This window comes from Oncorhynchus masou, chromosome 15, assembly GCF_036934945.1.
Source record: "Oncorhynchus masou masou isolate Uvic2021 chromosome 15, UVic_Omas_1.1, whole genome shotgun sequence".
Lineage (NCBI taxonomy): Eukaryota > Metazoa > Chordata > Actinopteri > Salmoniformes > Salmonidae > Oncorhynchus > Oncorhynchus masou.
In genome coordinates this window covers 45,434,629-45,450,278 of record NC_088226.1, presented here as the reverse complement: position 1 = coordinate 45,450,278, position 15,650 = coordinate 45,434,629, and positions in this window count along the sequence as shown.

Genomic DNA, 15,650 nt, shown 5'->3' with positions numbered 1-15,650 from the left:
TGCTGTGTTGACTTGAACAGGAAGGTGGCGCGAGGATCCATTGGGGGAAAATTTTGTCATTAAACTTTGCCATCAAAGTTTGGCATTCTCTAGATTTATGGTGCTTTCAAGACAACTGGGAACTCGAAAAAGGTTGAATCACGATGACGTCAGTTATCTTCAGGTCGTAGTTCTAGAAGAGGCCAGAGTTCCCGATTTACAATTCCCAATTGTAGCTCGTTTTCCTGAGTTCCCAGTTGTCTTGAACTCACTAAAGTCAGATTTTGCAGTTCCGAGTCAATAGCTGTTTTGACAGCTTCATTGACAGCATGGCCAATGTTGAACTTTTTTAATTTTAAACTAGGAAAAGAGACCCTTCATCTTAGATTTGAGAGCACACAGCCACTTCACTGAAAAGCAGGCTGGTGATTGCTTTGCAATGCTTGCAGTTAGCCGCTGATTCCTTCCAAACCACTCATTGTTGAATTTACGATTTCCAATGGCCGATGAGCACCGATACGTTTTATCTATAATTTCTCTTCATATGACAAGGATTTGCCAGTAGATTGTCGACTTGATTCATAATGATGACTGCTGAAGCTACTGTAGATATAACATGATTTGATGTCATTTTATCTGTGGCCAATGACCTTGTGCCTTCTTGGATGGACACTTCTAATGAAACTCTATGGCAGCACCCAAGGGGCTAGAATTTTTAGCTTTACCCTTAGACTCGGTGGTGACGTAGTGTTCTCATGAGTGATAGAACACTGAGCCAATCACGGCGCAATGCTTGTAGTTTCTGCTGGCTTGCTCCACCACCACAGAAAGCACTGAGCTAGGCTGAAACACCTGCATTTTGGAGATGCCTTACTCAAGAAAACAAAAATGTTTGTATGCCGCTCTATTAACCCAATGACATATATGTTTATATATGAACTGATATGTCTATTACGTATTAATGCCAGAATAACACGCAAAACAGGCAAGCCTAAAACATGTCTTTTTTGGGGGGTTGCTAAAAATGTGGTGCTGAAAACAGGTGGGGCAGCCCTGAATGACGGGTCACCTCTGTTCTCATGGTATTTCACAGTAAACTTATATTCTGGATCAATGGTTGTTTGGTGGAAGGGGGGGGTGTGTGTGTGTGTGTGTGTGTGTGTGTGTGTGTGTGTGTGTGTGTGTGTGTGTGTGTGTGTGTGTGTGCAGGTGTGATGGAGTGAGTGACTGCATGTTTGCTAAGTGTCGGTGATCAGTCCAGTTCAAGTGTTAAGCAGTCTGAGGGCTTGTGGATAGAAACTGTCTTTGAGCCTGTTGGTCCGAGACTGGATGCTCCGTTCCCGTCTGTGGGATAGTAAGGGACGGAACAGTCCATGACTAGGGTGTGTTGGGTCCTTAATTATGCTGCGTGACATCCTTGGGCATCATTTTGAGTGGATGTCCTGAATAGTTGGGAGCATGGTGCCAGTGTTGAACTGGGCCGTCTTCACCACCCGCTGGAGGGATTTGCGGCCGTTGGCAGAGAACCTCCCTTACCAGGCCTTGATGCAGCATGTCAAGACACTCTCGATAGTGGAGCGGCAGTATTTGGAGAGGACCAGGGGGCATGACAAATTTCTTCAGCCGCCTTAGGAAGTAGAGGTGCTGTTGCACCCTCTTGACATATTGGTCCATGACAAGTTCTCGGTGATGTGGACGCAGAGGAACTTAAAACAGCTGATTCTCTCCACTGCACTTCCGTCGATGTGGATCGTGACGTGTCTTCTCCTCTGCTTCCTGAAGTCAACGATTAACTAATCTGTTTTGCGGACTTTGAGGGAGAGGTTGTTTGTTGTCCTGGCACCACAATGCCATTTCAGTTACCTCCTCCCTTTAGGTGGACTCGTCATTGTTAGTGATCAGGCCTACAACCGTGGTGTCATCAGCAAGTTGATGTCATGCTTAGCCCCGCAGTCATGGGTGAACAGGGAGTACAGCAGAGAGCCGAGGACTCATCCCTGGGGGGCCCCTTTCTTAAGAGGAGATGTTGTTGCCAATCCTCACATCCTGTGGTCTGCCTGTCAGGAATTCCGTTATCCAGTTGCAGAGGGTGGTGTCCAGGCCCAGGACCCTGAGCTTGGTGATGTGCTTGGAGGGAACAAAAGCGTTGAATGCTGAACTGTTGTCAATGAAAAGCATTCTGGATTTTGTATGGTAGGCCTATGAAATAATTTGGCAGCTCCCATACATTTCTGTCAATGAAACAAAACCAAACACAAACTAACCAGAAGATACCAACGTCATCCATCTAATGTATATTATTGAATTGGTATTGGATCTGATTTAAAATTTTAAATATGGATCTGTTTTAACAGTAAGCAATGGTTGGTGAGACACCTTACAGACCATAACTTAGCTGGCCAAGTGGGTGAAAGAGGGAAAGAAATAAAAGGAAATTTGATTGTATAATGTTTTACTTTATGAGAGTGAGAGGGAATTAGATTTTTATGTATTTGGCCATATGAGCGAGTGCCAGACAATTAGATTTCTAATCTCTTTGGCTTGTTTGATATGTAACATCAGTCTCTCTTGTGAAACTTGAAGCCAGGCGGCTGAGTAAACTACTGTGGCCGGCCTCCACTGTCCTGCACTTTTCTTCTCCGTGAGGAGAGCCTACTTACTGTTTGGACTGCTCTACTGTAAAATGGATTCGTCTCTTGGCCCCGGCAGGTCCCTCAAGGCGCATATCCTGTTACAGATGCGTCTCCGTGGACCGGTGCTTTGCCAGGCTTTTGTTTAACAGAGGTATCATTTCCAGATTAAAACACCATCTCTGTAAGTGATACTTCCATTGATTTATCACTTAGATCAAAACCTCTGCCACAACAAAATAAAAAACCACTCACAACTGGAGGATGGAGTGTCCATAGGCCTATCACTTTCTTAAGTCATTCGGCAATATCAAAATATCAATTTAAGGATTTATACACTATTATATTAGCTCACTTAATGAATAATGCACTTTTAGGCACAAAAGGGGATTGGAACATACACAGTAGGCCTAAAGCAATAACCAGTTGCCCGATGGAAAGAAAATTATAGCCTAGTCTTAAACAGAAAAGTATTTTAAGACCATATCCAGTTTACTCATATCTGTTATAGTTTAGATAACGATAATTGTGTAGGATTGACTTTGAGTTAATATATGATGTAAAATCATTTTGAGATTCTATTTAAGGATTTGTTGTAAATGTAACTAAAGTGGTCTCTCGTCTCTCTTAGAGGCACACACACAACTATACAGAGAGAGAGGAAGAGGGAGAGAAGGAGAGGAGAGAACTGCTGATTTAGGACAGTGATATGTTTGTCATCATATTGCTGCGAGGTAGAACCTAATATAAACAGATGAGAAAGAGTGCTTATCTTATGACTGGTGTAAAACTCTATCTTGGTTTTATCATGTGAGACCCTGCTTCTGGGCAGTACAATTCAGGCACTAGACAAAGTACAGTTTTGTACTTATTTAGGCTATATTTGCCATACACCTCTTTCTATCCTTAAACTCATGCCTAAACATATTTTCCCTTTGTAAAAGGCACACATTTCCAGGTATCAACTCCATTTTTGGCTGTATGGAGTGCCAGCAGTAAGATAATTAGCACTGTATTCAGATCAGATGATAACACTTTCCAGTTGTGAAATGTAAACTTCCCTTTAGCATTTACAGTTTATATTTCTCATTTGTGAATACAGTCAGATATTTTCTTTCTCTAGGATCAGTTACTGTATATCCATTGTTTTTGGCTGCAAATCCCATTTACTAGTTATTTACCACAGCATAATGTAATTTCCATGTTATACGAAGAATACCTCTGACCTCACCTATAGATAATGTTCTCATTATGATGCTACAAACAGTGATGAGTAGCTGTTCCCTCAGAAATAACATGTTCTTCCTTGATGGACCGAGATAAGTCAGTCAACAGCTATTTGTTGGTGGAATTAAAGGTCAGAGGTCAAGTGCCAAATTATGCCTCACAAATCAGGTGAGCATTTGATCATCTGAAGTTCACCTGAGAACACAGTTCCTCTATTCATCAGATGTGTTATTCCATGAATTCCATGTAACTGTAACGGTTTACTTTTGGTGAAGGAGAGGTGGACCAAAACGCAGCGTGGTGGTTATTCATGGTACTTTAATAAAGACACTATACATGAATAAACTAACAAAACAAGAAATGTGAAAAAACCAAAACAGCCCTATCTGGTGCAAACACAGAGACAGGAACAATCACCCACAACAGACCCAAAGAATATGGCTGCCTAAATATGGTTCCCAATCAGAGACAACGATAAACACCTGCCTCTGATTGAGAACCACTCTAGGCAACCATAGACTTACCTAGAGTACTACTCTAACCACAATACCATAACTACAAACAACCCCAGACAAAACAAACCACATAAATCCCATGTCACACCCTGGCCTCACCAAAATACTAACGAAAACACAGAATACTAAGGCCAGAGCGTGACAGTAACAGAGGTCAAAGTTCACACACTCAGACATACACTAAGTACACAAAACATTAGCACCTTGCACCCCCTTTTGCTCTCAGAATAGAACAAAGACATTGTCTGTGTAACGGTCTGAGTGTAGTGGGTGAGGAGTCAGGCGCAGGACTTAAACTGTCCAGAAAAAACCCACAAAATGGGAAAACACAAAACCCATAGACGTGGACACAAGTACACCAAACAGACGGTCACAATAATTAATCCCGCACCAGGCGGGCCGGCTGACTAATAAAGCCTTACTACTAACTACCTAACTCAAAACATGTGCACTCAAACACATAAGGAGGGGGAGGAAATAATCAGTGGCAGCTAGTAGGCCGGCGACGACGACCGACGACCGCCGAGCGCCACCCGAACGGGAAGGGGAGTGTCCTTCGGTCGGAGTCGTGACAGTCTGGATCAAAGGCATATTGTTTGGAACAATATACTCTACAAGTACATCAAATTTCCAGAGCGGGCTCCGCTTATTTTGAAGTTGTAATACATTCTATTTTACCACCAACACAGTAATCTCCGTGGACAGATCGACATAACCATAACTGGTACCGTAGAATCTGTTGGGAAGAAATGGGATGTGTGTAATAACGAGCAGCAGTAGGTCCGATGTTTGGGTTTTAAGTCACTGGTTATTTGGGCAAATCACAATTGAGCATCTTTCCAATTTCGGAAGGGGGGGGGGTATTCAGTCCATAACTTGAAAAGAGAGAGGGTGGAGCTCCTCATTCGGGTTCTGCTCTTCGTTCTAGCGTCTCTTAATCCCTTCTCTTAACACATCTGAACCCTGAACTTAATTGAGCAGCTGACCAATTACTTGAAACTTTAGTTCTTGGTTAACCGAGATTATCAACACAGTGAATGAGAAAATGGAATCAAAGAGAACTCCCTCAACTGGTGATTTGCTGAATATGCAATCCTAAAGGAGGGCTGATCAGTTAATGACATGTAATGTCAATTTCTATGTATAAAAATGTACCACAGAGCACACTCGAAATTCAACGTGTTTGAAGAGTATATTGTTCCAAACAACATGTCTAAAAATAAGCGATCAAAAAGGGTACTTTTGAGATTTTCTATGTTGAATAAATATGTGTGGCAGAATCAAGGCGTACTTTAGAGTTCACTATGAGGAGCATAATGACACCAAGATGTTGTCTACATCATGTTCACGGATCATAGGGTCTTACTGGAGGCCTGTGTAGGTCTAAGGGGCCTAAAATGGTCACTTTCATAAGGATTTCCTAAAAATAAAAGTGTGATATAAATGTAAAAAGCATGTCAAACAACTTTTCTCTCAATTAAGTTTCTATGCGAGAATTGCCAGTACAATCTGAGATACCAAAAATATTTTCGGTCACTCTGGTGTGGAATCGCCCCAATGTTTCTTTCTTTCCCGCAGGCCTTCCAGCACAGCTCACTGCTGATGCTAAACTGCTCAAATAAAAGTCTGTGAGTTTATCTAACTGACACAAATGGACAAATACAGTCAGATGTTCACTCATCAGTCACTGACACACATATGTGGAGCTCTATATTAAAAGACTTGCACTTAAACCATTTTCCATTTTTAACTAGGGTTGGGACCCCAGAGGGCATAACTGGCAAACTGCTCGCCCCAGCAGGGGTGTAGGCATCCTGGGAGCTTCTCGACAGAGTCTAGCCTGTTCCTTTCAGCTGTGTCACTGTTGGCCATATTGCTCTTTGTTAAAGAACAGTATCTTATTGTTGAATACTAGAAGAACCTTGACCTGTTTCCCTCCCATGTTTGCTGGGAGCATGACAGATTTTTTTCCCAGGGTGTGTGTGTGTGTGTGTGTGCGTGCATGTGCGTGTGTGTGTGCGTGTGCGTGTGTGTGTGTGTGTGTGTGCTGTAAGCACCATAGTCATGTGCTCTCTCTGTGTTGAGCTGTAGCCTGGAGATGCCACCCCTTTGCTCATGTGATTAGTGATGGTGGGGTTGGCCCAAGGGTTCAAGGTTGAGGGTGGATGCTTAATCTTCTTGCAACTCAGAAACACTGAAATAAACGTTCTACACCATGATGCTAAGATGCCTGCTCAAACATATTCTAAATGTTTTCTTTCTCGGGAATCTATTTTTATCTCTAGGAAATGTATTGACGTGTACCGGAGACCAATTAAACCCCAAACTCATGTTGTGTCCTTCTAGCTCAGGGTTTGGTTAAGAGGGAAAATGGATTGTTAACACAAACAAAAATTTGTCCTGAAGATCAAGTTGAATCATTTGGACTGACCTGGCACCTTGGTCTGGGCAGCAGTGCCGGTGTTGCATCACCTTTAGTGATTTAGCACTGGGCCAGCCATGGGCTGAGAAGACACTCCAGGCGCTCCTTTCATCCACATGCACTTTCTTCTCATCCACGAGGAATGCAAAACTATCCCCTTTTCCAATTCCTTCCAGGTCCACTGCCTTCTTCTCAGCCCTCAGAAAAACAACATGGCTACCGTTTACTGATAGTAAAACTCATTGGTCCTAGTAGTTCTATCAGGCCTGCCACTTTTCTTAATTTTTTTCTCTGTCTTCACACTGTGGAGCAGAACAGTACTGTTTGTATATCAAACACTGTGTTGCACAGTCATCGTACAAAAACATTCAGACACACGCATCAACCTGATCTTCCTTACTGTCATGCTTAACAAAAGAAAACGTTGCTAAACCTAGCTTCGACTTGTTTGCTAACAAATACCGAAAATAGGAAAGTCATTGTATGTGATGAATGGGAACTATTTATAGTAATTATTCTCATACACTAATTAAGAAGGAAAGGGTTGGGTAGCACTTCATAGTAGTTTATCCATCATTATTCCCACATTTGTAAATGTTAGTGAGGTAGTTATTCACACAATTATCAACAACTTTTAAAGTATGTAAAAAAATATTAATAATTTCATTCATGAGATGTTTAATATAGGTCCTTATAAACCATTAACTAATCAATAGTAAAGTAATCTAAAGTGAGGGCTATGTATAATTTATAAATACATTATAAATGTTTTGAGTGACCAGTGTAATTGCTCACAAAAAGATAGACATGCCTTTGGTAGAAATTCCAACAGTACCTGATGCTCCTTAAAGGAAAAATAAAACATACAAAAATAAAAATATTGAACACTTTATTCACAAAAACTGTTATAAAACAACTGTTTCAAGGACATGAGGAAAAGTTGTAACGCAAATGTTTTGCTATTGTTGTCAACCTCGCGAATGTGAACTAATCATAAAACAGGGAGACAGTAGCTTACACAACAGCTGGCCGGACCGGAAAGTTTTTCTTCATTCCTTCATTACTTTATTGCTTCATTACTATTGATATCTGATTAAGGTAGAAATGTTACATGTATGATTTGCAGGTGGAAATGTGACATGAAAAACCTTTAAATTCTTCCAATGCTTCAGTCTTTTAATGTCAATAGGTTTGTTTGATGTCTCTTGCACAAGGGTAGACTTAGTGTATGTTAGCTTTGCTGAATAGTCAGAAGTGTAGAACTTATCAGGGTATTGTCATGTCTTGTTATGTCTGTTCCTGTCCTTTCTCTTCATTCTCTCTCTCTGCTGGTCTTTTTAGGTTACCTTTTCTGTCTCTCATTCTTCAGCTGTTTTACATCTCCTCTAACTAGCTCATTCACTCTTTCACACCTGTTCTCTCTTCCCCCTCTGATTAGGTCTCTATTTCTTTCTCTGTTCCTGCTACTTTCAGTGTCTGATTCTTGTTTGTGTTTTTTGATGCCAGAAGCAAGCTGTCGTCTCGTTTGCTTCCACCTTGTCCTGTCCTGTCGGAGTCTGCCTGGCAGGTGCAACCTGCACTATACTAACGTTCTTTTTGTTCCGCTGACAACGTTGGAAGAGGATTTATGCCATTCCTGTTTTTTCATTAAAGAACTCTGTTTTCTGTTAAAACCGCTTTTGGGTCTTCACTCAAGTTCATAACAGAAGAATCAGACCAAGAATGGACCCAGCGGCTCCGGACCCTTTTCACTCCGCCGTCGAGATCCAGGGAGCGATGCTAGGCAGACACGAGGAGGAATTGTCTGCTGCTCAACATGCCGTTGAGACCCTGGCCGTCCAAGTCTCCGACCTCACAAGACAGGTTCACCAACTCCACCTCGATCCACCGCCCACTTCCAGGGTTTCCGAGTCTCCGGAGCCCAGGATCAACAACCCGCCGTGTTACTCTGGGGAGCCCACTGAGTGCCACTCATTCCTCACTCAGTGTGATGTGGTGTTCTCTCTCCAGCCCAACACTTACTCCAGGAGCGCAGCCCGCATCGCCTACGTCATTTCTCTCCTTACCGGACGGGCGCGTGAGTGGGGCACGGCAGTCTGGGAGGCGAGGGCTGAGTGTATTAACCAGTATCAGGACTTTAAGGAGGAGATGATACGGGTTTTTGACCGTTCTGTTTTTGGCGAGGAGGCTTCCAGGGCCCTGTCTTCCCTATGTCAGGGGAATAGATCCATAACGGATTATTCTATTGAGTTTCGCACTCTCGCTGCCTCTAGTGACTGGAACGAGCCGGCTTTGCTCGCTCGTTTTCTGGAGGGTCTCCACGTCGAGGTTAAGGATGAGATCCTCTCCCGGGAGGTTCCTTCCAGTCTGGACTCCTTAATAGCTCTCGCTATTCGCATAGAGCGACGGTTTGATCTTCGTCGCCGAGCTCGTGAAAAGGAGCTCACGTTCTCCGTTGCTCCCCTCTCCACATCACTGCCACCTGCCGCATCACTGCCTCCCTCCTCCGCCGGCTCGGATGCTGAGCCTATGCAGCTGGGGGGTATTCACATCTCGGCCAAGGAGAGGGAACGGAGAATCACCAATCGCCTCTGTCTCTACTGCGGCTCCGCTGGTCATTTTGTCACCTCATGTCCAGTAAAAGCCAGAGCTCATCAGTAAGAGGAGGGCTACTGGTGAGCGCAACTACTCAGGCCTCTCCTTCTGGATCACGCACTACCTTTCCGGTCCATCTCCGCTGGCCCGGTTCATCTGCTTCCTGCAGTGCCTTGATAGACTCTGGGGCGGAGGGCTGTTTTATGGACGAGACCTGGGCTCGGGAACATGACATTCCTCTCAGACAGTTAGGGGAGCCCAGGGCCTTGTTCGCTTTAGATGGTAGTTCTCTCCCCAAGATTCAGCGTGAGACGCTGCCTTTAACCCTCACTGTCTCTGGTAATCATAGCGAAACCATTTCTTTTTAATTTTTCGTTCACCTTTTACACCTGTTGTTTTGGGTCATCCCTGGCTAGTGCGCCATAACCCTTCTATTAATTGGTCTAGTAATACTATCCTATCCTGGAATGTTTCTTGTCATGTAACCTGTTTAATGTCTGCTATCCCTCCTGTTTCCTCTGTCTCTTCTTCACAGGAGGAGCCTGGCGATTTGACAGGGGTGCCGGAGGAGTATCACGATCTGCGCACGGTGTTCAGTCGTTCCAAGGCCACTTCTCTCCCTCCACACCGGTCGTATGACTGTAGTATTGATCTCCTTCCGGGAACTACTCCCCCGGGGTAGATTATACTCTCTGTCGGCTCCCGAACGTAAGGCTCTCGAGGATTATTTGTCGGTTTCGCTCAACGCCGGTACCATTGTCTCCTCCTCCTCTCCCGCCGGAGCGGGGTTTTTTTTTGTTCAGAAGAAGGACGGGTCCCTGCGCCCATGCGTGGATTATCGAGGGCTGAATGACATAACTGTTAAGAATCGTTATCCGCTTCCTCTTATGTCTTCAGCCTTCGAGATCCTGCAGGGAGCCAGGTTTTTCACCAAATTGGACCTTCGTAACGCCTACCATCTCGTGCGCATCAGGGAGGGGGACGAGTGGAAGACGGCGTTTAACACTCCGTTAGGGCACTTTGAATACCGGGTTCTTCCTTTCGGCCTCGTTAACGCTCCAGCTGTCTTTCAGGCACTAGTTAACGACGTCCTGAGAGACATGCTGAACATTTTTGTTTTCGTTTACATGGATGATATCCTGATTTTTTCTCCGTCTCTCTCGATTCATGTTCAGCACGTGCGACGCGTCCTCCAGCGCCTTTTGGAGAACTGTCTTTATGTGAAGGCTGAGAAGTGCATTTTTCATGCCGCCTCTGTCCCTTTTCTCGGTTCCGTTATTTCCGCTGAGGGCATTAAGATGGATCCCGCTAAGGTCCAGGCTGTCATTGATTGGCCCGTTCCTAAGTCACGCGTCGAGCTGCAGCGCTTTCTGGGCTTCGCTAATTTCTACCGTCGTTTCATCCGTAATTTCGGTTAGGTGGCAGCTCCTCTCACAGCCCTTACTTCTGTTAAGACGTGCTTTAAGTGGTCCGTTTCCGCCCAGGGAGCTTTTGATCTTCTTAAGAATCGTTTTACATCCGCACCTATTCTTGTTACACCTGACATCTCTAGACAGTTTGTTGTTGAGGTTGACGCGTCAGAGGTGGGCGTGGGAGCCATTCTTTCTCAGCGCTCTCTCTCTGACGGCAAGGTCCATCCTTGCGCGTTTTTCTCTCATCGCTTATCGCCGTCAGAACGTAACTATGATGTTGGTAATCGCGAACTGCTCGCCATCCGCTTAGCCCTAGGCGAATGGCGACAGTGGTTGGAGGGGGCGACCGTTCCTTTTGTCGTTTGGACTGACCATAGGAACCTTGAGTACATCCGTTCAGCCAAACGACTTAATGCGCGTCAGGCTCGTTGGGCTCTGTTTTTCGCTCGTTTCGAGTTTGTTATTTCTTATCGTCCGGGCTCAAAAAACACCAAACCTGATGCTTTATCTCGTCTCTTCAGTTCTTCTGAGGTCTCCACCGACCCCGATGGGATTCTCCCTGAGGGGCGCGTTGTCGGGTTGACTGTCTGGGGAATTGAGAGGCAGGTAAAGCAAGCACTCGCTCACACTCCGTCGCCGCGAGCTTGTCCTAGGAACCTTCTGTTCGTTCCCGTTCCTACTCGTCCGGCCGTTCTTCAGTGGGCCCACTCTGCCAAGTTAGCCGGCCACCCCGGCGTTCGGGGTACGCTCGCTTCCATTCGCCAGCGTTTCTGGTGGCCCACTCGGGAACGTGACGCGCGTCGATTTGTCGCCGCTTGTTCGGTCTGCGCGCAGACTAAATCTGGGAACTCTCCTCCTGCCGGCCGTCTCAGACCGCTTCCCATTCCCTCTCGACCGTGGTCTCACATCGCTTTAGATTTTATCACCGGACTGCCTTCATCAGCGGGGAAGACAGTTATTCTTACGGTTGTCGATAGATTCTCTAAGGCGGCTCATTTCATTCCTCTCGATAAGCTCCCTTCTGCTAAGGAGACGGCTCAGATCATTATCGAGAATGTTTTCCGAATTCATGGCCTTCCGTCTGACGTCGTTTCCGACAGAGGCCCGCAGTTCACGTCTCAATTTTGGAGGGAGTTTTGCCGTTTGATTGGGGCTTCCGTCAGTCTCTCGTCCGGCTTTCATCCCCAGTCTAACGGTCAAGCCGAACGGGCCAATCAGACTGTTGGTCGCATTTTACGCAGTCTTTCTTTTCGTAACCCTGCGTCTTGGTCAGAACAGCTCCCTGGGCAGAGTACGCCCACAACTCGCTTCCCTCGTCTGCTACCGGTCTATCCCCTTTTCAGTGTAGCCTCGGGTACCAGCCTCCGCTGTTCTCATCTCAGCTCGCCGAGTCCTGCGTCCCCTCCGCTCAGGCTTTTGTCCAGCGTTGCGAGCGCACCTGGAAGGGGGTCAGGTCGGCACTTTGCCGTAATAGGGCGCAGACTGTGAGGGCCGCTAATAGCGTAGGACCAAGAGTCCTAGATATTGTTGCGGTCAGAGAGTATGGCTCTCCACTCAGAACCTTCCCCTTAAGACAGCTTCTCGCAAGTTGGCCCCGCGGTTCATTGGTCCGTTCCGTATTTCCCAGGTCATTAATCCTGTCGCAGTGCGACTTCTTCTCCCGCTATCTTCGTCGCGTTCACCCGGTCTTCCATGTCTCCTGTGTTAAGCCCGTTCTTCGCGCCCCGCTCGTCCCTCCCCCCATCCTTGTCGAGGGCGCACCCATCTACAGGGTTCGTAAGATTTTGGACATGCGCCCTCGGGGCCGTGGTCATCAGTACCTAGTGGATTGGGAGGGGTACGGTCCTGAGGAGAGGAGTTGGGTTCCCTCTCGGGACGTGCTGGACCGTTCGCTGATCGATGATTTCCTCCGTTGCCGCCAGGTTTCCTCCTCGAGTGCGCCAGGAGGCGCTCGGTGAGTGGGGGGGGGTACTGTCATGTCTTGTTATGTCTGTTCCTGTCCTTTCTCTTCATTCTCTCTCTCTGCTGGTCTTTTTAGGTTACCTTTTCTGTCTCTCATTCTTCAGCTGTTTTACATCTCCTCTAACTAGCTCATTCACTCTTTCACACCTGTTCTCTCTTCCCCCTCTGATTAGGTCTCTATTTCTTTCTCTGTTCCTGCTACTTTCAGTGTCTGATTCTTGTTTGTGTTTTTTGATGCCAGAAGCAAGCTGTCGTCTCGTTTGCTTCCACCTTGTCCTGTCCTGTCGGAGTCTGCCTGGCAGGTGCAACCTGCACTATACTAACGTTCTTTTTGTTCCGCTGACAACGTTGGAAGAGGATTTATGCCATTCCTGTTTTTTCATTAAAGAACTCTGTTTTCTGTTAAAACCGCTTTTGGGTCTTCACTCAAGTTCATAACAGGTATTGGGACATGGCCACAAGTCTACAGCTGGTTTGTATGGGTATTTTGGCTGAGATGCGGTTGTATATCTGGTTAATAATAGTATTGGGAAGTATACCTATTTTTATTACCATTGCGGATTCATAGTTTCATGTTTGTTTATATATTGGGTTAGTTGTACACCTGGTCTGTACAAATATTGGGGTTAAAGGACAAGTGTAGACCTGGTTTGAAGCTTGGGTACTGGGGTAGACCTGTTTTATATGAGTATGCCCATGGATTTACCTGGTTTATATGAGTATGCCCATGGATTTACCTGGTTTATATGAGTAATGGTGTGTAAGGATACAACTAGCTCTCACAGTCTCACGTCAGAATTAGACGTTCATCCATGTTTCGCAAATGTCAAATTCTGAAGTTGTTGCAAACGTCAGATTTTGAAGTGTTTAAGGTTAAGTTTAGGCATTAACTATGAATTTTAAGGTTAGAGTGAAGTGTAAGCATTAACACCGAAATATTAAGGTTAGACATTAATTCTGAATGGTTAAGGTAAGGGTTAAGGTTTGGGATAGGCTTAAAACAAAAATCTCAAACAACTTTCTATCACTGGATTCAAAATTGTAACCAGAGCCAGATAGAAATAGATGGTGCTGCTTTTAAACTTTTTTAACCAATCAACCAGAGCTTAAATTTTCAACATGTAAAATGCAATGAAAGATAGAATGTGAGTCATTGTAATCTCTAATGGATTGTGTTCCTTCTCTTTACAGAGCACAATGACAGTTCTACTACTGCAAAACCGCTGTGTGTGTTTGTTGTACTGTGGGAACTGTGGCATTACTGTACAGAAAGGTATTAATGTGAAATGAGACGTGTTATTGTGCAGGGGCGTATATAATGCAGGGAAATAGTGCTTGCTATTTAAACTTCATGCATACTTTCACTCTATCTTCTATTTTTAATGCCTCTCCTATTAGACCTACTCCCCCAAAGCCAGTGCAACGCTGCTCTTGAGTAAAATCACATTTTGTAATTGACATCCGAAAGGCTGGTGAAATAATGTGACCCAGTGAAAAGATGAGCTTAGTCTTTCACAATCACAGACACACATGGGTGGAAAACCACTGTGAATAAATTGATGAAATGCATTTGTTTGAGACAAATCCATTTTCATCACTTTGAGGCAGTAAGTAAACACTAGCACAGACTCCGCAGCTGTCAACAAGCTAAGATATGGTTCTAGGGTAAGATAATGCCTATTCTACCTCCAAAGTCAAAGTTTGGGAGATAGGTTCAATTTGGAAGAGAGAGAGAGAGATAGATAAAGTATATGCAGAGAGAGGTTACAAGTGGATTTGAACTTGCAACCTTTGAAATCATAGGCAGATGTATAAATATATATATATATATATATATATATATATATATATATATATATATATATATATTGGGTGTATATATATATATATATATATTGGGTGAGTTGTACACCTGGTCTGTAATTAAAGTTCAAGTGTAGACCTGGTTTGAATTAATGTTGAGGCTTAGACCTGTTTTATATGAGTATGCCTATGGATTTACCTGTTTTATATGAGTATGCCTATGGATTTACCTGTTTTATATGAGTATGCCCATGGATTTACCTGTTTTATATGAGTATGCCCATGGATTTACCTGGTTTATATGAGTATGCCCATGGATTTACCTGTTTTATATGAGTATGCCTATGGATTTACCTGGTTTATATGAGTATGCCCATGGATTTACCTGGTTTATATGAGTATGCCCATGGATTTACCTGGTTTATATGAGTATGCCCATGGATTTACCTGTTTTATATGAGTATGCCTATGGATTTACCTGTTTTATATGAGTATGCCCATGGATTTACCTGTTTTATATGAGTATGCCCATGGATTTACCTGTTTTATATGAGTATGCCCATGGATTTACCTGGTTTATATGAGTATGCCCATGGATTTACCTGTTTTATATGAGTATGCCCATGGATTTACCTGGTTTATATGAGTATGCCCATGGATTTACCTGGTTTATATGAGTATGCCCATGGATTTACCTGGTTTATATGAGTATGCCCATGGATTTACCTGGTTTATATGAGTATGCCCATGGATTTACCTGGTTTATATGAGTATGCCCATGGATTTACCTGTTTTATATGAGTATGCCCATGGATTTACCTGTTTTATATGAGTATGCCCATGGATTTACCTGGTTTATATGAGTATGCCCATGGATTTACCTGGTTTATATGAGTATGCCCATGGATTTACCTGGTTTATATGAGTATGCCCATGGATTTACCTGGTTTATATGAGTAATGGCGTGTAAGGATACAACTAGCTCTCACAGTCTCACATCAGAATTAGACGTTCATCCATGTTTCGCAAATGACAAATTCTGAAGTTGTTGCCAACGTCAAATTTGGAAATGTTTAAAGTTAAGTTTAGGCATAAAACTACGGAA